This window comes from Rattus norvegicus, chromosome Y (assembly GCF_021556685.1).
Source record: "Rattus norvegicus strain SHRSP/BbbUtx chromosome Y, alternate assembly SHRSP_T2T, whole genome shotgun sequence".
Taxonomy (NCBI): domain Eukaryota; kingdom Metazoa; phylum Chordata; class Mammalia; order Rodentia; family Muridae; genus Rattus; species Rattus norvegicus.
In genome coordinates this window covers 53,629,157-53,656,790 of record NC_141555.1, presented here as the reverse complement: position 1 = coordinate 53,656,790, position 27,634 = coordinate 53,629,157, and the positions used below count along the sequence as shown (strand labels likewise).

General features: G+C 36.3%; 1 long non-coding RNA gene across 1 annotated transcript in view; it reads right to left on the bottom strand.

Moving 5' to 3' along the window:
- LOC147998032 (uncharacterized) overlaps window positions 1-26,057 on the bottom strand; it is an 89,989-nt gene extending 63,932 nt beyond the window's left edge. Inside the window, exons 1-2 of the long non-coding RNA XR_015647453.1 lie at window positions 25,862-26,057; window positions 24,855-24,909 (exon numbers count right to left, since the gene is read on the bottom strand). This is a non-coding gene — a long non-coding RNA (uncharacterized LOC147998032). The remainder of the gene's footprint in view (window positions 1-24,854; window positions 24,910-25,861) is intronic.
- Between the last annotated feature and the right edge of the window lie 1,577 nt (window positions 26,058-27,634).

Below are 27,634 nucleotides of genomic sequence, written 5' to 3'. Positions count from 1 at the left end.
ATTTTAAATTATTTTCCTTTCATATTTAAAATATTTTAATGTATTTTCTTTTGTATTTCCTTTTAAAGTAATAGAAGTTAAAAGAGAATTACTTAATGCCTATGAAAAGACTGTGTGTCTCTTCAATACTTTATGCATTGCTTTCAACATCTCGTCATTTTTTTACCAACATTTTGACCTGAATGGTCCTTACTCCATGTAAGTAGACTCAGAACAATGAGTCTGAGGAGAATATAATTACTGTCTTTCTGTATGGGTGACTCATGCCTAAAACAATACTGTAGTTTTGGTGTCATGGTAATGTGTCAATGTCTTCAATATTTTCAGCACACTTAAATGGAATTTTATTTTTGTTTCATTATACTCATAAAGACTCAAGATTCTAATTTTATATTATTTTATTTTACTTTTGAATAGCAACCTGAATCTAATTACATAACTCTAGCTGACTTTTATATTTGTATTCGGTCACTTGTAAACCCACTTCAGTTCCTGTATGTGAATGCATATTTGTGTGTGTGTGGATGTGTGTGTGTAAGTGCATGTGTGTATGTGTGTGTGTGCCTGTGTGTGTGTGTGTGTGTGTGTGTGTGTACATGTGTGTGTGTTTATCTGAAACTATGATATTGATCTTGAGAATCACCTGGCTGAAATTCTTTTCCACAGCCCTTTTAGAAATCAAAAAGTGGAGGAAAGACTACTCCTGTTCCAAAATAATAGACACTGGGTGAACAGAACTGAAGTATGGACTGATCAAATGGTACACAAAGCAGAGGTTAACAATTCACTCTCCTGAGAACTAATTAACAGTTCCAGTCCAATGCAAAGAATTTACATGTACTGAGGAATATGGAATTGTATTATAATGAGCTGAGATCATGTACAAACAATTTCTGAAAGATTTCCAAATAGCTAAGAATGGATACAGAGAATTTTCAAGACCCTGAGACATTAACATGTGGTTTAAACTCTGTCCAGAGGAAACCACTTAAGTACAGGATTAATCTACTAAAGTAATTTAGTAGCAAGCATACTTTACAATTGTTTGCAATTAAGCATGGTGGTGAATAAAGAGAACACTTTAAAAAAAGGTATGTTTCTTAAAGTTTGTTTCAAGACAGCAAGAAAAAGCACAGTTATTATTTTTTTTCTTTCTTTCACAGACTTTGCACCTTTTTGAAAGAGCACTTTGGGATCCTTAATTACCTATTTATTATCAGAACTTTCTTCAGACCCAGAGTTCTTTTCAGTCCTGTCTTGACTTCTTCGTACTTTAAGCAAAGATGATGGGTTCAGCATGGATATCACTGTGGTATGGAAGATGACCAATAGTTTTTCAACTCCTTGTGGGTGGTTAGATTTGGATATCAAGTAGTTTTTTCCCAACCCTACAAGGCAACCTATTCCCCATGAAACAATTGCCTTGTGGGAACATACCTCACTACTCATTTGGGCTGCAGAATGAAGCAGGTCCATACAGTGGACAAAGGCCATGGCTGGCAATAGGAAGAACTCAATTATACAAAAAGTGTGAAGAAAAACGTCTGTGTGGAACATCCCTCCTGAGAGATTCCTCAGATCTCACTTTCAAGGCTCTCCATATATTGGGTATGACAGAACTAGTGTAACCAATTTTCAGGATACATAAGTTCATCAGAAAAATGTACATGGGGGTGTGTAGAGATGGACTGGTGCAGATAATAAAGGCAATGAGAGCAGGATGAGGGTGAACAGGAGGAAGCATTCTCCAGGTACCTCAAACTTCTTGGCAATTGAAAAGTATTTGACAGACAAGTCCTTTTCCTGCCACAAAGAGCAATTGACACAATTTGCACTCATCTCCTGGAAGACAGAGCATTAAGCCATTAGAAGGATTCTTACAGATAAGAGATATTGATTTTTTAATACTTTTAGACACTCAGTTACATCAGAGTCAAAGTCTTTCTCTGTAGTCACAAAAATCAAAGCTTAGAAGTGATTTATTCTCACAGATTTTCATATCTAACACTTTCTCTCTTAACACCAGGAGATTTTCCAAAGTGTGTTAAGCATTGAGTCAAGTGTCCAAATATTTACAAAGCTGGTGCAAACTTGTAGTCTTTGCACTAATGCAGTTCAGGCAGAAATTTTCCCATGGGTGAGTTCAGTTTCACATGCTGTATAAGCAATCATTGAAATTAAGGAAAAGAAAACCTTGACTGTATCTCAACTTTTTCCCCATTCTAATCAGTATCTAGTTATAAATGTTATGCAGAAAAATAGATCAACCTACTTATTTCTATGCTTTCGTATTGCCACAGTATAGTCTCTCCAACCACCCTGTGTGTGTGTTGGGTCCCGATTATTCTCTGATTGCTATTATGAATATTCAAACCCACACAATAAAGGTATAAATTCCTCAAGACCCATTAATTTGAAGATAATGCAAAATCAAGTAATCATTTGATAAATAAATGATAACTGTTTTTAATACATAGAATTAAAGGCAAGGCACATATTGATGTCTACACAGTAAGGAGGTCATCAGAGAAGCTTTTTAAGATGTGTAAAGTGAGACATGGAAGTGAAGAATGATCAACCAAACAACACCATACCCCTTCGTGCCACAACCTTCAATATGACAGATGGTATTTGTAACTTAATAATTAACGTCTCTATATAGAACATGTTTTTTAGCAGGAGTATCACTGCATAGGCGTTAAATTACTATTTTCTTAATATTTTTGTGATATTCTATCAACCAGACTTTTGATTTAAATAAATAAAAAAAAGAATAAAAGATGTATTGTCTTGATATGTAGTCCGGGCTAACCTGAAATTCCTAATTTCTCTGTCTCAGTCTCTTGAATGTGAGTATTCTAAGAACAGGATATGGTGCCTGACTTGACAGAAATTCCTTCCTATTCTTTATTCTCAACATCATAGAATTCCAACAAACTACCTGTATTTCTGTACACATAGTATTTATACAGTTCATCCCTCTTTGCTCATTTTTGCATATGGCACCTGTGGTGTGATTGCTTGGTTACTTTCATGGAAAATTGTTCAGTTCCAGCAGAGCCTAGTCTGTTTTCAAATATCTACCTTTTCTTCTCTCTATAGTTACACTCTGTTTTTCACAATGTCACTGCTAAAGTAGCTGTTAGCACTGTGGTGGTGACTACTTTTCATCTTGTTCACATTGTTGCTTTATATGGAGACTGAGTATGGACTGCAAAGTTCTTATCATTATGTTTACCATCCTTACCAATATCTGAGCTCTCATGTAATGAGGAACTCCAGTGCTAAGCGTACTTTGGTTCCTTGGGGATTCTGCCTGTCCCTTCCCATTATATCTTCTGAAGTTCAGTCTCATGTCCCTCAAATATTGGAATGTGGCAAACTCATTTTTCTCACACTCTGATAACTTTTCCCTTCAAATGAGATGTCCTTTCCTGTTTTGTGGAGTGTATATGTATTTCCTGAAGTTTGGTTTTTCTTGACAAAAAATATACCACTTTTTCCTGACAAGTGTAGAGTAGGAGATATCACCAGCCTCTTAGGTTCCCTCTCTATTCACTTGATATAATGAAATGTCAGAGGTATGTGAGTAGATCAGCACATGGTTAATCCACAAATCAAATGTGATCTTCAGTATTTCCAAATTTTAGATAAATAAACATGTTATCTATGTTTATAAATACCATATAAGACACACACACACACACACATACACACACTCACACACACACTTGTATGCCTATATATTCATGCAGAGACAGAGACACAGAAAACACAATAGAAAAAAGCACGTAGAGGTTGTACATGAATTAAAATGTTAGTATAAGCAACAATGAAGGATAACAGTATTTGTTTACATCCTGCTTCACCATTTGATCACTTATAAACACTGCTAAGAAAAAAAGCATTCCCCATGAGTTTGCTTCTGTATGAATAAGTTAATTTCCCAAATCACTTAAGTTGATCAGGTGTGGAATGCGTGTCAGCTACATGGGTCATGAGCTTGTGTGCATGTCTAGCCACAAACATTTTAGATTTACATTTGGGTACACGCTATTTTGGGGAATTTCTCACCACAATACATAATTTTCGTTTCTGTTCAATAATTGATCACTAGATTAATTTTCTATTTGGGTTAATGAAAAAACACAGCTCTCCAAAACAACAAAAAAAGAAAAACAATACACGATTTTCTTGTGGGGGCAGGGGACATAGTCAGGTATAATACTTTATTAGATCTATTAGATTGATCTGACCCATTCATACAAAAGTTATAAAAATCTAAGTGTAGAGAACATAGGGTAGACTTAAAACTCTGACAGTTATGAAGCGAGAGTGCTGTTGAACATACTTGACCATTCAGTGGACTCTGTTCTTGTAGAAAAATAAATGCTGGAATGCATAGGTTTCTATTGTTATGCATTTCACACTTATTTTAATGTAGTGTAAATATTTGTCCATTTTAAAATAAAAGAAACAAAAAACCAAAACAAATAAACAGCCTTCCCACAGCGAACACAGAGAATGACTATATTTTTAATATGAAATATTTTTAAAGCAACTTACTTTTCATTAGTAACTTCTGTATTTGTATAGTTAGCTCTCTAGTTAGAGAGTGAGGCCTTTCTTCTCCCAGGTAAATTTCCAGAATATTAACTCAAGAACTAGAATGTTGTATTTACATTTGGATGTGTGCAATAAAAATGACTCACGAGAAATCCTGAGGTTTCATAAAAGAAAACTTACTAAAGCTAAAAGCACACATTGCACCTGACATGATAATAGTAGGATATTTCAACACCCCATCCTCATCACTGGAGAGATCTTGGAAACAGAAATTAAACAGAGATGTAGAGAACATAATAGAAGTTATGAACCAAATGGATTTAACGGATATTTATAGAACATTCCATCCTAAAATATAGGGATATACATTCTTCTCATAACGTCAGGGCACCTTCTTCAAAATTGACCACACAATCGGTCCCTCAGCAGACCTCAACTGATACAGGAAGATAGAAATAATCCCATGCATTCTATAAGATCACCACACATAACACTTGTCTTCAACAATAACAATAATGTCAGAATGCTCACGTATACATGGAAGTTGAAAAATGCTTTACTCCATGACAAATTGGTCAAGGACGAAATAAGGATAGAAATTAAAGACTTCTTAGAACTTAATGAAAATGAAGACACAACATTCCCAAACATATGTGACACAATGAAAGCAGAGCTAAAAATAAAAACTTATAGATCTGAGTTCTTGCGAAAAGAAACAGGAGAGAGCATATATCAGGAGCTTGATAGCACATGTAAAAGCTCTAGAACAAAAAGAACTAAGTAAACCCAAGGGGGTAGAAAGCAGGAAATAAAACTCAGAGATGAAATCAATGAAGCAGAAATGAAAAGGACCATACAAAGAATCAACAAAACCAGGAGCTGTTTCTTTGACAAAAACAATAAGATAGATAAACCCTTAGCCAAACCAACCAGAGGTAAAAGAGACTGTATCGAAATTCACAAAATCAGAAAAGAAAAGGGAGACATAACAAGGGAATCTGAAGAAAGTAAAAAAAAAAAAAAAACAAAAAAAAACATCAGATTCTAGTATAAAAGCCTATATTCAACAAAACTACAAAATCTGGAGGAAATGGACAATTTCGTAGACAGATACCAGGTAGCAAAGTTAAAACAGGAACAAATAAACTATCTAAAGAACCCCATAACTCCTAAAGAAATAGAAGCAGATATTGAAAGTCTCCCAACCAAACAGAGCCCAAGTAGAGATGGTTCAGTGCAGAATTTTATCAGACCTTCTTAGAAGACCTCATACAAATATTATCCAAACTCTTCCACAAAATTGAAACAGACAGAGAACTACCACACTCCTTACATGAATCCACAATTACTCTTATACTTAACCCACACAAATACTCAGCACAGAAAGAGAACTTCAGACCAATATCCCTTATGAATATTGATGAAAAATATGTATAACATTCTTGCAAACCGAATCTAAGAACACATCAAAAAAATCATCCATCATGATCAAGTAGACTTGAACCCAGGGATGGAAGGATGGTTTAATATAGTAAAATCCATGAATGTAATCCATCATGTAAAAAAACCTCAAAATTAAAGAGCACATGAACATTTCATTAGATGGTGTGAAAGCATTTGACAAAATTCAACAATCCTTGTAGATAAAAATCCTGGAAAAATCAAGAAATGAAGGCTCATATCAAAACATAGTGTGAGGCTGGGGATTTAGCTCAGAGGTAGAGCGCTTACCTAGGAAGCGCAAGGCCCGGGGCTCTTTCCCCAGCTCTGAAAAAAAGAACCAAAAAGAAAAAAAAAACATAGTGTAAGAAATATACAGCATACCTGTTGCTAACATCAAACTAAATGGAAAGAAATTTGAAGCATTCACACTAAAACCAGGAACTAGACAAGGCTGCCCAACTCTCTCCCTACTCATTCTAAACAAGACTTCATGCCATAGTCAGAGAAATCAGACAGCATAAGGGGTTCAACCAGATTCAAATTGGAAGAGAAGGTATCAAAATATCACTATTTGCAGATGATATGATTGTATATACTTAAGTGACCCCAAAAGTTCCACCAGAGAATTTCTCAACCTGATAAATTACTACAGCAAAGTGTCAGGGTATAAAATTACCTCAAACATACCACTATCCTTCCTCTCCTCAATGGATAAACACGCTGAGAAAAAATAATGAAATCACACACTCCACAATAGTCCCAAATAATAAAAAATAACTTGGTGTTAGTTTAAACAAGCAAATGAATGATCTCTATGACAAGAAGTTCAAGTATCTGAAGGAAGGAATTGAGGAAGATCTCAGAACATAGAAAGAGATTCCTTGCTCATGTATTGACAGGATTAATTTAGTAAAGATGACTATTTTGCCAAAAGCAATGTACAGATTCAATGCAATCTCCATCAAAATTCCTACTCACTTCTTTAATAAAGCTAGAAAGAGAAATTTGCAAATTCATTCCGAATAAGAAAAAAGCCATGTAGCTAAAACTATCCTCAACAAAAAAAGAACTTCTGGGGGAATCATCACCCCTGAACTCAAGCAGTATTTCAGAGCAATAGTGATAAAAAAACTGCATGGTATTGGTAAAGAGACAGATGGATAGACCAGTAGAATAGAATTGAAGACCAAGTAATGAACCCACACACCCTATCGTTTGATATTTGGCAAAGGAGATAAAACCATCCAAATGAAGAAACATAGCATTTTCCAGGAATAGTGCTGGTTCAACTGGAAGTCAGCATGTAGAAGAATGAAAATAATCCCAATTTTATGACCATGTACAAAGCTTAAGTACAAGTTAATCAAGGACTTACACATAAAACCAGATACACTCAAACTAATGGAAGAAAAGGTGGGGAAGAATCTTGGACACATGGGCGTTGGAGAACATTTCCTGAGTAAAACACTAGTGACTTATGCTTTAAGATCAAGAATTGACAAATAGGAGATCATAAAACAGCAAAGTTTCTGTAAGGCAAAAGACACTGTCATTAGGATAAAACTGCAACCAACGGATTGGAAAAGATTTTTGCCAATCCTATATCTGACAGTGGATAATATCCAAAATATACAAAGAACTTAAGAAGTTAGACTCTAGAAAGCAAAAATATCCTATTAAAAATGGGGTAGAGTGAGTTACAAGACATTCTCAGCTGAAGGTTTTCAACTGGCCAAAAAACACCTAAATAAATTTTCAACATTCTTAGTCATCAGGGAAATTCAATCAAAACAAATCTGAGATTCCACCTCACACCAGTCAGAATGGGTAAGATATAAATCTGAGGTGACAGTAGATGCTGGCAAGGATGTGGAGAAAGAGGAACACTCCTCCATTGTTGGTGGGATTACAGACTGGTACAACCCTTTTGAAAATCATCTGAAGTTTCCTCAGAAAATTGGACATTCCATTACCTGAGTACCCAGTAATACCTCTCTTTGCCATATAACCAAAAGATGTTCCAATAAACAACAGTGCAATATAGTCGAATATGTTCATAGCAGCCTTATTTAAAATAGTCAGAAGCTGGAAAGAACCCAGATGCCCTTCAAGAGAGGAATGGATACAGAAAATGTGGTACATCTACACAGTAGATTATTACTCAGCTATCAAAACAATGACTTCATGAAATTCATAGGCAAATAGAATAACCTAGAAAATATCATCCTACATGAGGTTATTCTATCAAAGAAAAACGTACTTGGTATGCATTCATTGGTAAGTAGATATTATCCAAAAAGCTTGAATTACCCATCGTGCAATACACAGACCACATGAAACTCAAGAAGGATGATTAAAATTCAGATGCTTCACTCCTTCTTTAAAAGGGGAAACAAAATACCCATGGGAGGGGATAAGGAGGCAAAGTTTATAACTGAGATTGAAGGACCTGCCGTTCAGAGCCTGGCTCACATGTAACCCATACATATACAGTCACCAAAACTAGATAAGATGTATGAAGCTAAGAAGTGCAGGCTGACGATAACTGGATATTGATCCCTCCTGAGAGACACAGCCAGATTATGTCAAATACAGAGGCAAATGCCATCAGCAAACCACTGAACCAAATCAGACCCCAGTTGGAGGAATTAGGGAAAGGATTGAAAGAATTGAAGTTAATAATAACAATCTCAACCAAACAGAGCTTCCAGGGACCAAATTTCCAACAGCAAGACTATACATGGCCTGACCCATGGTTCCAACTGCCTGTGGCAAAGGATGGTCTTGTTGAGAAACAATGGAATGAGAAACAATTTTTTTTGGACAATGTTGTACCCCCAGTGTAGGAGAATGTGGGGAGGTGTAGGGAGGCTGTGAGTGGAGAGGTGAACTCCCTTATAGAAGGGTAGGGGGAAGGGTTAAGGGGCTTGTGGACTGGAAACGTGGAAAAGGGAATAACATTCGAAATGTAAACAGGAAATATCCAACAGTGAGAGAGAGAAAGAGTGAGAGAGAGAGAGAGAGAGAGAGAGAGAGAGAGAGAGAGAGAGAGGGAGAGGAGGAAGAATAAGAGGAAGAATAAGAGGAAGAATAAGAGGAAGAAGAAGAGGAAGAAGAAGAAGAAGAAGAAGAAGAAGAAGAAGAAGAAGAAGAAGAAGAAGAAGAAGAAGAAGAAGAAGAAGAGGAAGAGGAAGAGGAAGAGGAAGAGGAAGAGGAAGAGGAAGAAGAAGAAGAAGAAGAAGAAGAAGGAATTGAAAGCAAAAGAAAAATAAACTTCCATTCTTCCCCATTCCCTCTCTTCCTCAGCTGTTGTTTAGGCAGTCATGTTAGTGAGATGCTATAAGTGTAATTTCTGGTGTTACTTTGGAACACCATCTCATAGTATACTTTAGTCTCTTACAATCTTCTTTCCCCTCTTCTGTAATGTTTCTCAGCCTTGAATCAAGTGACGTTTTATAGATAGATGCATTGAGACTGCACCTGAAATTTCTATCCTGCATTTTGAAAGGCTGGGATTTTTACTGTGATCTTTGTTGCAGAGACTGTAATTAATTCTGTAATTAAGGACACATGACTTTGATTGATGTTAGGTATGATACTGGCTTAAGTAAGTAAGGGACTGTATATACTCCCCCATAGTCACAGCTGCAATAGCCTTATTTATGTGGCTAAATTACCAGTACCATCCATGTTCATTGAACAGGACTTAAGCAAAATTAGAGAGCTGTTGGCTATCAGCAAGCTATTTCTGCCACTGCACTGCCCTTATGTTTATCCTGTGATGTTGATCATTGTGTTTTACAGGCATGATGTGAACAATCACTTGAAACTGACAAGACTGGTGATTGTAATTACATGCTATACTAGAAATTAGACCTGTGCCTGGCACATCTTTCTCTTTAATAGTTACTTTCTGATACTCAGGAGAATGTAAAAGTTAAATTTAGTCTTAAACTAACAAAAGGAAATTAAACTTTTTCCTGCTATAGAGCGTTTTTTAATTGAAGCAAAATAAATATTTACTTGATGTTGGGGAAATATAATTTAATAGTATAATCCAAACACCTTTTAAGTGATTGAAAGTCACATGTAGTTGGTAGCTGTCATACTTTCTAAAATTGGCATCAGGATTATAACGATGAAATATTCTCTGCTTTATGCAAATACATAGGAATAATGAACAAAATTACGTATCAAGCTTCATGCTTTAGGTAAATAATTGCATTTATTCAATTGTATATAAGATTATATCATATTAGCTAGGTTTCAATTGCATAATAATCATGATTAAATTATTAATTAAATATTAAAATAAGCATACTTGGGTTACCAAGTATAAATGGAAAATAAAATATATTAGAATAACCAAAAATATTTATTAAAAGCAAAATGATGAAAATATTGTTTACATAAAAGCATCCTGGAGCTATATGTCACCTTAAAGTTTTATAGTGTGTTCCAGTGAGGTGTCCCAGCAGATAAAATTTCATGCCTTGAAAAACCAAGAACCTAAATTTGATACCTACACATATATGTTTTGAAGACTTCAATATTCACCACAACACCTGCACACATAAAAGGCTACACAGAATATTAATAATGAGACTAATGAGAACAATAATAATAAGAAAAAGAAAAAAAACAAAACTATAGGAACATTTTAAATAAATAATATATTGTATTGGTCTTAAAATAGGAAATTAAACACATTTTCTTAGTACACTAACTATTCAAAGGAAAACTAACAGGCTTTTACTTCATTCTATATGAAAGCAAAAACACATGAGATCGATTGTGCAGAGGACAGAAACAGACACTTATCCAAGGTTCTATAAGAAAAATTTGAAAGATCTACAGTATAATATTAACATATTTAATCAAACACATCTTACGATGATAAAGGAAAGAAAACTGGAAAAAATGATGGCTGAGTGTAGTCTCAACACCTAGAATGTGCCAAGATGTCTCAAATACAAAGACACCAGAAATACATGAGAAAATGATAAATAGGTTGATTTTATTATGGAATAAGTATTGTAATATTAGCTTAGTGGTTAAGAGCACTTATACTCATAAGAGCAAACACATTCATTTTCCAACATCCACGAAGCCACTTGCAACCAGCTGTAACAGCAGCTCCAGGGGATCTGACATCTCCTGGTCTCCCCAGGTGCCTGTGTCCATGTGCACAAATCTATTCATACGCATTCACACATAACAGATCACTCAAATAAAAAAGATTCATGAATGTATTTTCTGCACATATTATGAATAGTAAGCATTCTACATATGCAAACACAATTGCTACAATATAATAAGAAAGAAGAAAATTCGCAAATAGTATGAAGAGTAAATTAAGGATTAAAGCTTACACAGTTCAGTAAGGATAAAATGTTAAACTTCACTATTGAATTGCAATGTGGATGTTAAAAAAATCTAACATTTGAATTTATGAGTAAAACTATTTTATAAATTATTTAAATACATTCCTTCCATTGTACAATCTCCTTGTCCCCTCACACAGTTACTCATCTCATTCCACCTCTTCCTTCCCTGACTCCAAGACGATGTTCCCCAGATCCTGCCAGGCCCCATAATCCCTGGGGCCTCAAAACTCTCAAGGTTTAGGTCAGACCAGGCAGTCGTCAGCTATACATGCGTCAGGGCATCAGATCAGATAGTGTATGCTGCCTGGTTGTTGGCTCAGCGTCTGGGAGATATCAACAGTCCAGAATAGTTGAGACTGCTGGTCTTCCTATAGAGGTTGCCCCCCACTTCAACTTCATCAATCCTTCCCCTAATCCAACAACTGACAGAAATCAGAGACTGATACCGTTTTAAAATATATGTATCATTTAATTTTGAATGGTACACTATGGGTTCTTTCACAAAAAATTGATAGCATTATGAATTTATTATAGTCTTCAGAGATGGAAATTTGGCAGTATTTATACAAGTATTTCATTACTTTACAGCATTGAGATCATTCCAACAATGTGTTTTGTAATTTAAACAAAATATATTGTAAATAATCACCACTGAGTACAGTGCCAAAGTCAGTGTCCATGCTGATTTTCTGTAGCGAACTTTACTTAATGAAAATGAAAATAATCTGAATGCCACAATTAGGTTATTATTTAAACAAATGAGTAATCTACCATTTATTAAATGCATGATATTCCATGAAGAAATTCCTCATGCACATGTATTCAAGATATATTGTTAAATGAAAAACAAATGAGATAATATTGCATTATGTAATTAAACTTTATAAACAGAAGATTAACATATATTCTATAATTTTGTCAATGTAGAGTAAACCTGATACAAGAGCATGGGAGGCAGTAGACAGAACACTGGGAGTTCTAGGTCATTTTGAGCTACACAATGAGATCCAATTTTAAAAACAAATAGATCTGATTTGAAAGAATATCTGCCAAACCGATCTTAGTGGTTACATTTGGAAGTTTTAAGAAAGCAAGTTATTCTTTGACAATTCCATACATGCACAACACATGTATGGAAGCCCACTACACTCCCAATATCTTATCTTCCCCAACCAACATATCCTCTTTAGACCAAATCCCCTCAGCACATGCATATCTTTTATTTTTCTTTCATGACCCCCTGGATTTAACCTGAGTCACTTCTGTGAAAAAGACCATGAAGCTATACACTTAACAACTGGTAAGACACCAGTGGCTACATCATTTTCTATTCTCCAACACTTCGCTTAGTTCCTTTGAATAGGCAGGGTCAATATTATATAGGGTCTGTTCAGATAGATGTAAGTATTCTGAGTTCCTGAGTGCCACAACTGTATCAAGGTCAGAAGACAGCACCTCACAGATTTCCTTACCTATTAATTAGCCCTTGAAAGAGGCCAAGCCCTGCATATCACCTTATCTCTACACTGGAAGTTATCTCCGGTGGATAATCATTTGAAAATGAAAACTTAGTTTTCTCCAAGGGAATCTCACTGGGTAACCAAACTAATTTTAAGGGTAGAATTCGTATAAAGAAATAAGGGAACTGAACAACATCTTTGGGGGATCCTTGTCTCATAATATGACAGGAGTTTTTATTCGGAATGTCTTTTTCCTTTTGTTATTTATTTATTTATTTATTTATCTATTAATTTTTACTCGGTATGTTTTGTGTATATATTTTTTCCTGGTTTTCTGTTTCCATGAAATACCTGATTGTGTGAATGGAAGTCTGTGTCTCTGTGTCTGTATCAGATTCTTGTAGCCTGCATTGGCTCTTTTCTATCTGTTGTTTTGTTCTATTCAAATTCATGAACTTTCATTTTATTTTTATCCCTTAGATGACTGTTTGTTTTCTAGTGAGAGTCAGAAGAATGTAGATATAGATGACTGGAGAGGAATAGAAGAAGGAGGGAATAGAGGAAAGGGAAATCATAATTCAAATACATTGCATGAAAAAGTCAAATTTTAAGAAAAGAATTTTAAAAAACATACTTTCTAGTGCCTGTCTGCCCACTTTTCTCAAAGGCTTAACAAATTTTATATTAAAAGTTAATAAAAATATTTTAAATCCTTTCCAAGGCAAGGAAAATTATTTGTTTACAGCCAATCTGGAACTACAACTATGGGAGTGAAGCTTCTGTAGAGTTGCAATATTGCAATAGGAAATTCTTTAAATGCTTTCAGAGATATTAATCCACGGAAGTCCAGTGGGAGTTTCACATGATGGATGTTAGAAATTTTCAATGGGAAGATATACATTTTCGATACTTCAGTTTTCATGCAACTCTTCAAGATCAAATTAAATGTATGGGATACAATCAAGGAAGAGGTATGATCCTTTGAAATTTTCACAATTAACCCAAATAATACTAAAATACCATTAATAATTCAGAATATATTGTATCCTAAGCCCACATCAGCATGACAAATAAGAAATAGAAGTAGATGTGTATCAGTGGATAAAAGCTGTTTCTGGAGAGGCACTATTTTATTTCTGGGACAATTTCACTTCGTTGGTTAAAGTAAAGTTTGATAATGAAGGCCTTGCTGTAAAAGATCATTCTCTCTCAACAGGAATTTCAAACCCTGATGTACAGCACGCTAGCATTTCAATCAATCATCTGAAGAAACCTTGATAATGTCTTTATAACATTAAAATGACTGTACAGAAGTTAGTGTTAATCAACATCTCTTCTTCAAGCAAAATACTTCTCATTTCATCCTTTGGTGTAACAAGATTCCAAATTCAATTTCATGTAAATTAGATGAAGATGATGATGTTGATGTTGATGATGGTGGTGGAGGGGGTGGTGGTGTTGGTGGTGGTGTTGGTTGTGGTGGTGAATATGATGAAGAAGTCAAAAACGATCTTTTGGGACAGAGAACAAAGCCCATACTATATTCAGTGTTTTTCCTATCTTTATTGTGTCTAGGATCGAGAGTGGAAAATAATCTATTGTAAGTGCTATGTTTGGAAGGAAGAGGTTTAAGCTCATCAGTAGCCCACTATCCATTACAAGAGAAAGCAAATTTGTCCTGAGAAATATATATATATATATATATATATATACATATATATACATATATATATATATGTATATATATGTATATGTATATATGTATATATATGTGTGTATATGTGTATATATGTATATATATATATATATATATATATATATATATATATATATACACATGAAACCCTTACCATAAACATAGCAATGAATCAATTTAATTATGTGAGGCAGCAAATTGCCTTTCAGAGTTTAGCTAATTAATATAAAGTGATCATGTACAGAGTGCACTCCCTGGCTGTCAGGACCAAAGCCCATGAATTTTAGATCTTGTTGTCCTAGGATTTTAAAAGTGAATGACATAATTGATGGCAATGTGCAACTCTAAAAGTCTTACTATATAAGTCACAGAGACACCATAATATATGCTGATTATCAGGTTAGAACTTTTATATTCATAAGTATTTGGAGATTCAAAGAGTAAAATTGTTGAGGTTAAGAACAGGGCATTTTTAGGTTTGCATTTCAATCTCTAGTGTGCAGTTTGGTTTTGGTGGATCATTACACAGTGTTTTATTTTATTTTATTTGAACAGGTGATATAAGTTAACTGTACAGATTAATGAGTCTCAGTTTGATATTTCCATAATACAGACAGCATGCACTGAACTAATGTAACTACATTTTTTCACTGAATATTCTGAAACTTACAAAAAGTTAGGATTCTCCATTCTATTTTTGGGAAAAAATGACTTCCATAGGATATAAAAATCCTTAATATATTTTCAGAACTTTTTCCTTATTTTAGAATTTTATTTATTCTTCACACACGAATACAATGTACCTTGATCACACCGATCCTTAACTTGGTTCTACTCTCTCTGGATTCATTCCATTTCCAGCTTCATGTTCTTTATATTTTCCTGTTTTATTTTCTTTATAATCTATTGGTTCACTGATTACTGCCTGTTGGGATCTTCCCTAATTCATTGTCTTAACTGTGTACAGGACTTGTGCATACGACTGTAGACGCAGTGAGTCCATTGGTCCAACAACTGTTTCATCTATAGATGTCACGGTTGAATCCTCTCACTCCCCAATTTTGCCTTCTCCTTTTCTGCTGTTTCCCCATCCTTATGCTCAGCTTTCTTCTTCTCATGGTCTTAGCACTTATATAAGTTACACAGATCTACAGTAATTACTGCACAGTACACCTATACATTTCTCTGACCACAGATCATTAAAAGTAGTAATGTATGGATAAAAACAGTTAGTATTGGAAGGCAGTATAACAACATGGCCATTTAGCAAAACAGGAATAGTAGGATCCTCTCTATGGGCATGTGAGCCATGGGGAAAATGTGACCGTGTTTACATGACATCTGACTTTCCTTCAATAGTAGAGGCTTCAAAGTCAAACAAACAGCAGTTGGCCATTTTCATAAAATTTATATAATTGTCTTCATATTTCTGGATTTTCAACTGGCACAATGATATCTAGTTTCATCAATATCCATGCCAATGATAGAATTTTGCTCTTTTGATGGTTAAAAAAAAGGTCTGGTGCCTATATAAATTATTTTTCCAATTTTGTAACATGGATATTTTGAACAGTGAGAAGGTAAATACAGTCATGGAGTTATACCTGGAATAGACATATTCCTCAAGGTACATATTCCTTCAGTGTTACTATTGAATCACAAATAATTTCAGTTTTCAGTTTTATATTAATTTCTTTAGTAGCTATATTGAATTTTAGATCCAACAAACATATACCAGGGTTCTTTGTTCCAGCAACACTATACAAACACTGTCATTTGTATTTGTACTTCATCAACAATTTGTGGGTTTAGTAATTTTCATATAATTTTTGATAATTACTGTGCCATTATTTTAAGCATTTAATCAACCATATTGCATATTTAATTGCATTACTTTATTTCTGATGAATAAGATATTTTGTGTCTTATAGATATGATCCATACATCAGATAAAGAGCCAGTAAAGTTTCTCCATCGTTATTTAGTTGGTATCTCTTAATGACACTCCATTGTGAACATGTGCCATATTTCCTGTATCCATTCTTCTGTTGATAAGCATCTAGGTTCTTTCCAGCTTCTCCTATTATAAATAAGGCTGCTATGAACATAGTGGAGCACGTGTCTTTGATACATGTTGGGGCATCTTTGGATATATGCCAAAGAGAGGTGTAGTTGGGCCTTCAGATAAATCAATGTCCAATTTTCTGAGGAACCTCCAGACTGATTTCCAGAATTGTTGTTCCAGTCTCCAATCCCACCAAAAATGGGGGGTGTTCCTCTTTTTCCACATCCTCGCCAGGGTTTGCTATCAGCTGAGTTTTTGATCTAAGCCATTCTGACTGGTGCGAGGTGAAATATCAGGGTTGTTTTGATTTGCATTTACCTTATGACTAAAGATGTTGAACATTTCTTTAGGTATTTCCCTGCCAATCGATATTCTTCAGAAGTGAATTCTTTGTTTTGCTCTGAACCCCATTTTTCAATAGGGTTCTTTGTCTCCCTGCCGGCTAACTTCATGTGTTCTTTGAATATTTTGGATATACACTCTCTATCTGTTATAGGATTGGTAAAGATCTTTTTCCAATCTGTTGGTTGCCATTTTGTCCTAACAACAATGTCCTATGCCATACAGAAGCTTTGCAATTTTATGTGATCACATTTGTCAATTCTTGATCTTAGAGCATGAGCCATTTTTGTTTTATTCAGGAAATTTTCTCCAGTGCCCATGTGTTTGAGATACTTACCCAATTTTCTTCCCTTAGTTTGAGTGTATCTGGTTTGATGTGGAGGTCCTTGATCTAGTTGGACTAAAGGTTTCTACAGGGCAGTAAGTATGGATCAATTTGCTTTCTTCTACATGCTGACCTCCAGTTGAACCAACACCATTTGCAGAAAATGCTATCTTTTTTTCCATTGGATGGATTTGGCTCCATTCTCAAAAGTTAAGTGACCATGGGTTCATTTCTGGGTCTTCAATTCTATTCCACTGGTTTATATGCCTGACTCTGTCTTAAAGCCATATGGTTTTTATCACTATTGCTCTGTAATACTCCTTGAGTTCAGGGATAGTGATTACCAGGGAAGTCCTTTTATTGTTGAGGACAGTTTTAGCTATCCTGGTTTTTTTTTCCAGAAGAATTTATGAATTGTTCTGTCTAACTCCATGAAGAATTGGACTGAAATTTTGATGGGGATTGGAATGAATCTGTAGGTTGCTTTTGGTATAATTGCCATTTTTACTATATTAATCCTGCCAGTCCATGAGCATTGGAGATCTTTCCATTTTCTGAAATCTTTTTCACTTTCTTCGGAGACATGATGTTCTGCTCATGTGCTTATATCTTTTACTTGCTTGGATAAAGTCACCCTGAGATATTTTATATTATTTGAGGCTATTTTGAAGGGTGTCATATCCCTAGTTTTTTTTTCTCCGCTTGTTTAGCTTTTGTGCAGAGTTATTTTTATCCCCAGGCCCTTTGCTGAAATTGTTTATCAGGCTTAGTAATTCTCTTGTGGAACTTTTGAGGTCACTAAGTATACTATCATATCATCTGCAAAGAGTGCTATTTTGACTTCTTCCTTTCCAAACTTAATCCCTTTGACCTACTTTAGTGTCTGCTTGCTCTGGCTAAGACGTCTAGAACTGTATTGAATAAGTTGTGAGAGAGTGGGCAGCCTTGTCTAGTCCCTGATTTCAGTGTGATTGCTTTAAATTTCTCTCCACTTAGTTTAATGTTAGCTATGTATTTGCTGTATATATTTAGGTATGGGCCTTAAATATCTGTCCTTTCCAGGACTTTTATCATCAAGGGATGTTGAATTTTGTCAAAATCTTTCTCAGCATCTAATGAAAGATTTTCATATTTGAGTTTCTTTATGCAATGGATTAGATTGTTGGTTTTCTGTATTAAAACATCCCTGCAAGTCTGGAATGAATCCTTCTTAATCATAGTGTATTATTGTTTAATGTGATGTAGGATTAGGTTTGCAAGAATTTCTTTGAGTATTTTTGTGTCGATATTGGTAAGAGAAATTAGTCTGATGTTCTCTTTCTTTGTTTGGTCTTTCTGTGTTTTAGTTATTACAGCAATTGTGGCTTCATGAAAGCAATTCGGTAGTACTACATCTTTTCAATTTTATGGAATACTTTGCACAGTATTGTTATGAAAATTTCAGTGAATTTTGGATGGATTTCTGCATTAAACCTATCTGATCCTGGACTCTTTTTGGTTGGGAGAGTTTTGATGATTGCTTGTATTCCTTTGGGAGTTATGAGTTGTTCAAATGGTTTATCTTTTCCTGATTTAGCTTTGGTACCTAGTATTTGTCTAGGAAATTGTTCTTTTTCTCCATATTTTCAAGTTTTGTTGAACATAGGCTTTTGTAGTAGATTGATTTTTTTTTAAATTTCCTCTGATACTGCTGTTAAGTCTCCCTTTTTAATATTTGATTTTGTTAATTTGGACACTCTCTGTATCCTCTGTTTAGTCTGGCTGTGGGTTAATATATACTGTTGATTTTCTCAGAGAGCCAGGTATTGGTTCTGTTGATTCTTTGTATAGTCCCTTTTTTTCTACTTGGTTGATATCAGCTCTGTGTTTGATTATTTCCTGACTTCTACTCATCCTGGGTGTATTTGCTTCTTTTTAATCTAGAGGTTTTAGGTGTGCTGTCAAGCTGCTGATGTATCCTCTCTCCTGTTTCTTTCTGTAGGCACTCAGAGCTATGGGTTTTCCTCTTAGAACAGCTTTCATTGTGTCCCAAGAGTTTGGGTGTATTGTACCTTCATTTTCATTGAATTATAAGAAGTCTTTAATTTCTTCCTTTAATGTTTCCTTGACCACATTTTCATTGAGTAGTGCATTATTCAACTTCCATGTATATGTTGGTGTTCTTTCCTGATTGTTTTTGAAGAACAGCCTTAGCCCATGGAAGTCTGGTAGAGTGCATGGAATTATTGCTATATTTCTGTATCCTTTGAGGCCTGCTTTTTGACTGATTATATGATCAGTGTTGGAGAAAGGGCCATGAGGTGGTGAGATTAATGTATTTCCTTTTGTTTTGGATAGAATGTTCTCTAAATATCTGTTAAGTCCATTTGATTTATACCTTCTGTTAGTCTCTCTATGTATCTGTTTAATTTCTCTTTCCGTGATCTGTCCAGTGGTGAGAATGGGGTGTTGAAATCTCATACTCTTATTATTTGCGGTGCCATATGTTCTTTGAATTTAGTAAGGTTTCTTCTTTGTATATAGGTGCCCTTGTATTTGCAGCATAGATATTTATGATTTCGAGTACATCTCGGTGGATTTTTCCTTTGATAAATATGAAGTGTCCTTCCTTATGCTTTTGAAGGACTTTCGGTTGAAAGTTGATTTTGTATGATATTAGAATGGATACTCCAGCTTGCTTCTTCAGACCATTTCTTTGGAAAGTTTTTTTCCAGTCTTTTCCTCTGATGTAGTGTCTGTCTTTGTCTCTGAAGTGTGTTTCCTGTAGTGCAACAAGCTGTGTCCTCAATACATATCCAGTGTGTCAATCTGTGTATTTTTAGTGGGTAATTGAGTCCATTGATGATGAGAGATATTAAAGAATAGTGATGGTCGCTTTCTGTTATTTTCATAATTGCAGGTTAGAAAATGATTGTGTGCTTCTCTTCGATTTGTTGTGAAAAGATTAATTTCTTGCTTTATCTATGATGTTATTTGCCTCCTTGTTTTGGGGCTTGCCAGTTAGGGTCCTTTGCAGGACTGGATATGTAGAAAGATATTCTGTAATTTGGTTTTGTCATGGAATATTTTGGTTTCTCCATCTATGTTAATTAGGAGTTTTGCTGGATACAGTATCCTGGGATGGTGTTTTTGTTCTCTTAGTGTCTGTATGACATCTGTCCAGGATCTTCTGGCTTTCGTAGTATCTGCTGAGAATTCTGTTTTAATTCTGATAGGTCTGTCTTTATATGTTACTTGACCTCTTCCATTACTGCTCTTAATATTTTTATTTGTTTTTCGATTTTGGTGTTTTGAGTATTATGTGATGGGACGATTTCCTTTTCTGGTCCAATCTATTTGGAGTTCTGTCGGCTTTGTGTATGTTTATGGGCATCTCTTTCTTTAGATTAGGGAAGTTTCTTTCTATAATTTTGTTGAACATATTACTGTCCCTTGATGTTGACAGTCTTCACTCTCTTCTATACCTGTTAAGCTTAGGTTTGATCTACACATTGTGCCCCGCATATCCTTTATGTTTTGGGCTAGCTGCTTTTCCATTTAAATTATCTTTGACAGTTGTGTCAATGATTTCTATGGAATCTTGTGCTCCTTAGATTATGTCTTCAATCTCTTTTATCCTGTTGGTGATTCTCGCACCTGTGACTCCTGGTCTCTTTCCTAGGTTTTCCATTTTCAGAGTTGTCTTCCTTGTGCTTTCTTTATTGTGTCTATTTCTATTTTTAACTCCAGGGTGGTTTTGTATATTTCCTTCTCCTGTTTTGCAGTTTTTCCAGTAGTTCTTTAAGGTACTTTTGAGTTCACTCTTTCAGGGATTCTACTTGTTTACTTCTGTATTTTCTATTGTCCTTTGTATTCTTAAAGGAGTTATTTATGACCTTCTTAACACATTCCCCCGTCATGATAAAATGTGAATTTAAATCTAGATCTTGCTTTTGTTTAGATATACACTGTTTGTTTTGATGGGAGAATTGGGTTCTGTTGTGCCTAAGTAGTCTTGATTTCTGTTGCTTGTGTTCCTGACTAGCCATCAGGTTGTCTCTGTAGCTAGCTTCTCTTGGTCTTTCTGTTGGTGGTTGACCGCCCAGTAGGCTTGTGTGTCAGGATTGCTGTAGACCTGTTTTCCTGTTTTGTTTTACCCAGTTATGGGAACAAAGTATTCTGTTCTCAGGCATGTAGTTGCTCCTGTCCACTCCCTTTCATCTTTCCCTGTGGGCGGGAATGAGAAGGAAGTTCCCATACTTCTCCTAGGTCCCACTGTAGGGTGGGGACACTGATGGCACAAAATGTTTTCCTCTTGAGTCAGGAATCTTGGCAGAGTGTAGTCCTCTCTGGTTTCCCAGGAGTGTCTGCTTCTCTGAAGGTCTAGTTCCCCCACACTCAGGATTTTGGTACAAGGAGCTTGTTTGAACAGTTCAGTTCAGATCCAGGCACAGTCTGGAACATGGTGCTCCTTTAGATTTACTCCTCCTATATTCCTGTGTCCAGAAGCACTAGGCAGTTTTGTCTTGGGCTAGAGGTGTGGGCAATGGTGGGCAGAAGTGGCAGTCTCTGTTCCTTGTACGCTTGGTATTGCCCACACTCCTGGGTGATCAGCTCTCTCTCCCACAGCATCTAGAATCAGGGAGCTCTGGGCCAGGACCACAGAAGTTCAGGAGCCTGCAAGAAACTGGAACTGACTGGTCCCAGGGCAGTTCTGCCTTTGTGTGTCCTGAGACCACCACTCAGCTCACTTCAAGCAGAAAAGTTTGATTCACCTCTTGTCTCAGGCCTGAAGTCACTCGTTGGGCTGACTTGCAGATTTCCATGAAGGCTGCAACCAAAAATGTTCTGCCCCTACTGCCCCTAGGTCCCTATTAACAGGAGGCCCAGATGGAGCTAGGTGTTTTTTTCTTGAGTCAGTACTGTGAGCAGAGTTCTCAGGGGTTTCTGCCCCTCTGACAATCTAAGACTTCCTCAACCCACATGAGATTAGGGTGTAGAATAATGTTAGGACCAGTTCAGATCCAGGAGCAGTTTGTACTGCATGGTTCCTGAAGCTTGACTACTCCTATATTCATGTGTCCAGAGGCACTCTGCAGTTTCCTCTTGGGCTAGGAATGTGTGCACCGGTGATCAGAAGTGGCAATCTCTCCTTCCCTGTGGTCTCAGTATTGCCCACTCTTCTGGGTGATCAGCTTTCTGTCCCACAGAGTTTCCAAAGGAGATTCAAATGTTCATTCCCTATCCTACAGGTCTCCAGTCTTTCCAATTCTCCTCCAAAGTGTATTGGAAAAGACCCTTCTGTTCAAGGGGAGTACAGCAAATCCCATCAGACAAAGAGGGCTGCAAAAGTTCTTCTCTTAAAGGTTATCTCTGTGATTTCTCATATTCCACAAATGGATTAAATCCTGTCCTGTCTCTCCATGAGACTTTACTACCTTGGCCAGCTGCCAAAGCAGGGATCAGAGCCATGTCCACTCACAAAGACAGACAAAGATGCCTCCCATCTCCACCAAGTGCCTTATGCAATCTGCTTCGGGTAAAATGAGTTTGAAACCTGATTCTGCTGACAAAGGGAATTTCAGAAGTACCCTATTAAACCAAGAGGACCTTCAATGTCCTATACTATTAAAAATGGGCTTAAATAATCACTTATGGTCCAAGGGGGACAAAATCCCCAAGTGAACCTCATAACACACATACCAGCCCAAGCAGAGACAAAATTTTCTGCATTTACACCATTATTTCAAGGACCACTGCCAGTTTCAGAAGGGGCTCTTGAGAATTCCAAACACATGTAAGATGTGTTAGAAAATTCTGAGTCCACCCAAGGAACTCTTACGCCTTCCGAACATAAAAAAATATGTTCTAGCACCCTCACCATTTCCCCTTGTACTGCAAATGTCCCTATACAACAGAGAATTATTCAAATATCTTCTACCACTGAAAAGGACCCACGGGACTTGTCATTAGGCTCAAAAGAGCCAGGTTTATCACAACACACAGTCAATGAGCCATGCAGGCTCCATATTTATACAATGTGCAGAGAAGATAAAACATCTCCTACATCCTCAGGGGACTCTAGGTCATTTTGTCCTGAACGGAGAGGTTCCAAAATTTTCCACATATAAATCAGAGATGCTAGAATTTCCAAAACTGAGCAGTATTCTCTGAGTAGTACTCTATCTCATAAAGATTCTGTGAGACAAGAATCATCTACAAAAGAGTTCTACCCACAGCCACATCTTTAGGATTGGCTTGTGGATTGGACACATGTGCAAAAGATGTTCTAGGACATATTCCATCTGTAGAGAAGATTATGGGTCGAATCATATGTGAACCAGGAGTAGGGGAACATGATATGCAAACACCAGAGTCTGTAGCATCCCCGAAATCTGAGGAAAGGGATTCCTTGGATTCCATTAGTGCAAAAGAATGCATATGACCTCCGCAAACTTCACAGGAGTCTATAGAACTTCCTTATCTCCTCAAGATTAGCCATCTTCCCCAACTACAGAAGATGCTACACACTCTTCCAAATATGCAGAAAGGGTTGCCTGTCCTTCTTTATACCCACAAGCGGACCCAGAACATTTGTAAAATACTTCAATGGCTCTGCACTTTTCCTTACCTTCTGAAGGGGCCTTGGAACCTGTTTTGCCTGTCAAGCAGGCTAGGGAAACTGACTCTTCTATACGAAAGTCTGTTTCCTCTTCTCTAGCAAAAGAAATATTTCTTGGAACTTCCTCAATTAGTCAACAATATGTAGAAACATCCTTATCTGCTCATGAGGCTCTCAGCCCTCTCACATATGTCCATGATGCTGCAGGAGAGGTCTCATCTTCAGAGGTAGCTCTAATACCTACACCCCATTTTGATGTCAGTCAGGATTTCTAAACATGTACAAGGTACATTAAGACCTTCCTCATCTGAGAAGGATGTCTTAGGATCTACTGCATCTGAACAGCATGCTTTACAACTATCCCCATCTACCCAAATAGATTTCTTTCACATGTCCACTCTGGGCAGAAATACTCGATATTCTCCCTCTACCAAAATGGACCACAGGCATCCAGTTTCTAGAAACAGTGGTTTAAGGTTTGTTCCTTCTGATGGAGTCTTGAAAAATTTCTCCTCTAAGGAAGACAGTTTCAACCTTCCCCCTTCTGCCAAAAGAAATCTTGTGCTATCTTCTTCTGCAAAAGAGACACCAAAAGCTACAACTACTCCTCAGGTGAGTCCCACACATTCTCCATCTGTCCAAAGGGCCGTGGAATTTTCAAAAAATGACGAAGGAAATGTGGAAAGTTACCAATCCTTTCAAGGGAATGCTGGACATCTCATGTCCTCCAAAGATGCTCAAAGTGATTTGTTATTGTCCAAATTAGACTTCAAAAACACAAAACCCTTTTACTTTTCCAAAGGTCTGACGGAATGTCCACATCAAAAAAAAATCATTTGGACCTTATGCCATTAGCCCATGCATCTAAAAATCAATCTGGCTCTAGTACTCTTCCTGGAATACATTGACCACCAGCCATACAATCCCCAGGACAATTGAAATCTAAAAAGGGGTATCTAGAAACTTTACCATCTGCCCAAAAGTCTTTAGGATGTTCAGCAACTTCTCCAAGAGCTCGGCGCACCTAGAGAACAAAATAACTATAGTCATCTTCCCAGGGTATTTTCCCAAGAACCACATATTTCTTCTTTTATTTTATATCAAGACAGAAGGCCAGCTTACTTCTCCCCATCTCTGATCTCTTCATCCTATCTGTTCTCCCTTCCAAATGGCTCTTTACTCCTAATTAGAGGCCAAATAGTAAACCATAGATATATAGAAGGAATATCTGAGAGGTAGTTGCTGTCAAGATAAACCTTGTGATGTCACAGAGGAAGCTAGTGTTCTCCAGGATGCAAGAGATTTTTCATGGAGGGCCTAATGATGATGTCACTGAGAAGTTCCATGGCCTACCTGCTGAACAGCTTTCCTTACATTGACCAGATTTGGAAGTGCCCTCTCCAGGAGTGTTTCCTGTGACACAGTAGAAATCTTTACATGCTACATCTCTCTAAAGCTGGAGACTTCTCTCTTCTTCATTAGTGATCACATGCTCTGAATGAAGAAAGTTATTCAGGGGTTTGTCATGGGTAGAAAAGATCTAGGAACAAGGAAGGAAGGAGATTCTACTCGAGATTTAATTTACTCCAATTTCCAACCTTCTGACATAAATTTCAATTCCCTAGATTTAATCTGTTTCCTAGTTGCCAATATTTTCCCTACAGAATTAATTGAATGAATATTGTGCTACATTTTGTGACTGGAAATTCATGGACCGTGGGCATCATTTATGTTCCTGCATGTGTATTTAAAAATTTCATTTTTCCAATTCCATTTTTGCAATGAATTTGTCAACAAATGGGGCCCACTTATAGAGTGAATATAAGAGTGGAAATATAGTGTACCTTCTTCAAATGATCAACTCCCCAATCCTTATTTTAATCTATAAATTACCAGACATCAGTTAAGCAAAGGACAGTATGGACTATAGAATTTGGTTTTGTAGTTCTATTATATATCTTTTCTCTAATACCAACCTTCCTGTTTGTCCAGGGAAAGACTTGATGATTTTGGATGTTTTACGATGATTCTTCCTTCAGGCCAAACATTAGTTTCTGGGTGATGGGCAGCAAGAGGAATGGCTTGAGGTCCAGTGAAACCTCAACTTCAGTATGTTATGAGAACAGGAGGGAGTCTATTTGGCATTGTCATTTGTGGATCATATATTCTTGACCTAGTTAGGCACAATCCATGTAAATATTCCATCAAAAATCGTAGTTGTAGGAGCCACCAAAAGTATATATAAGTTTAAAAGTATATATAAAGTATATATATGATAGATAGATAGATATAGATATAGGTATAGATAGATATAGAAATAGGTATAGATATAGTTATAGATATAGATGATATAGATATAGTTATAGATATAGATGATATAGATATATATTTTAGGTATAGATATAGATGATATAGATATAGATAAGGATATAGAGATAGAGATAGAGATAGAGATAGATAGATATAGATTGATATAGATATATAGATATACCAGGCACCAAAACTAGATAGGATGATTGAAGCTAAGAAGATCATACTGCCAGGAACTGGATATAGATCATTCATGAGAGAACCAGCTAGAGCATGTCAAATACAGAAGTGAATGTTAGTGACAAACCAGAGAACTGAAAATGGACCTCTTGTTTTAAGATGATAAGAAAGGATTACAACTGAATGGACTTTCAACCCCATAAGAACAACAATTCAACTAAGTAGAGATTTCTGGTACTAAACCAATATTCAAAGACTGGGCATAGACAGACTATGGCTCCAACTGAATAGGTAACAGAGTATGGTCTTGTAGAGCCCCAATGGAAGGAGAAGCCCTTGCTCCTCCCTAGGTTTGCCTCCCAACTCAAGGGAATGTCAAGGTACAGTAAGGGGGGTTATAGAAGAAGGTTAGTGGGACTGTTTAGGGATCTCATGGACAGGAAACTGGGATAAAAAATAACATTTGAAATGTAAATATAAAAATATCCAATTAGGAAAAGTAATAAAAATTGCTTAAAAAATAAAAAAAAAATGACAGAAAAAAAGAAAAGTTAACTGCCAGCTAATCATACCTATTGACTCAGAAATCTAAATGGTAACTGTCAGGGAATGGTAGTCAGAGAAATACTAGTGGAAAAACTGAGATGATGAAATCTCAAATAGAAGCACTTCTCTCTCCCAGTTATCAGTGTCAGACCCAAACTTCACTATAGGAATCCAAATTAAGGAGGACTGTACTCTGAGCTGAGGACACAATACTTGTCTTTCCCTTCTTCCTTAGGACCTTTCTCTTCTGGGAAAAAATTATAAAAGCCATGAGCTGTCACAGAACAACTGGGCCCTTTCCAACACCTGGATTTTGGAATAAAGAAATGAATGATATAAACTCTCTGACATCAAGGAAACATAACAAGAAGGGATGTCCAGATGCTTCTGGGAAGCCCTCAGTTCCTGATTCCCTTATGATAAGATAAAGATAAAGGCTATCTCTTCAGCAAACCAAGTCAACCCATAAACAGGGCTCACTGAGCTTTCCTCTGGGCCAAGTATTTTTTTTTATTTTTTTATACAAATACACTCCCAATTGGTTCTTTATTCTGAATTGAAGGCCAATTATGAAACCCTGGAGGTACTGAAGGAATATCCAAGTGTCTGTTGCTGTCAGCACAACACTTGTGACATCACAGAAGAAGTTAGGGCTTTCCAGGATACAAGAGATTTTACATGGTGGGCTTAATGATGATGTCACTGAGAATTGC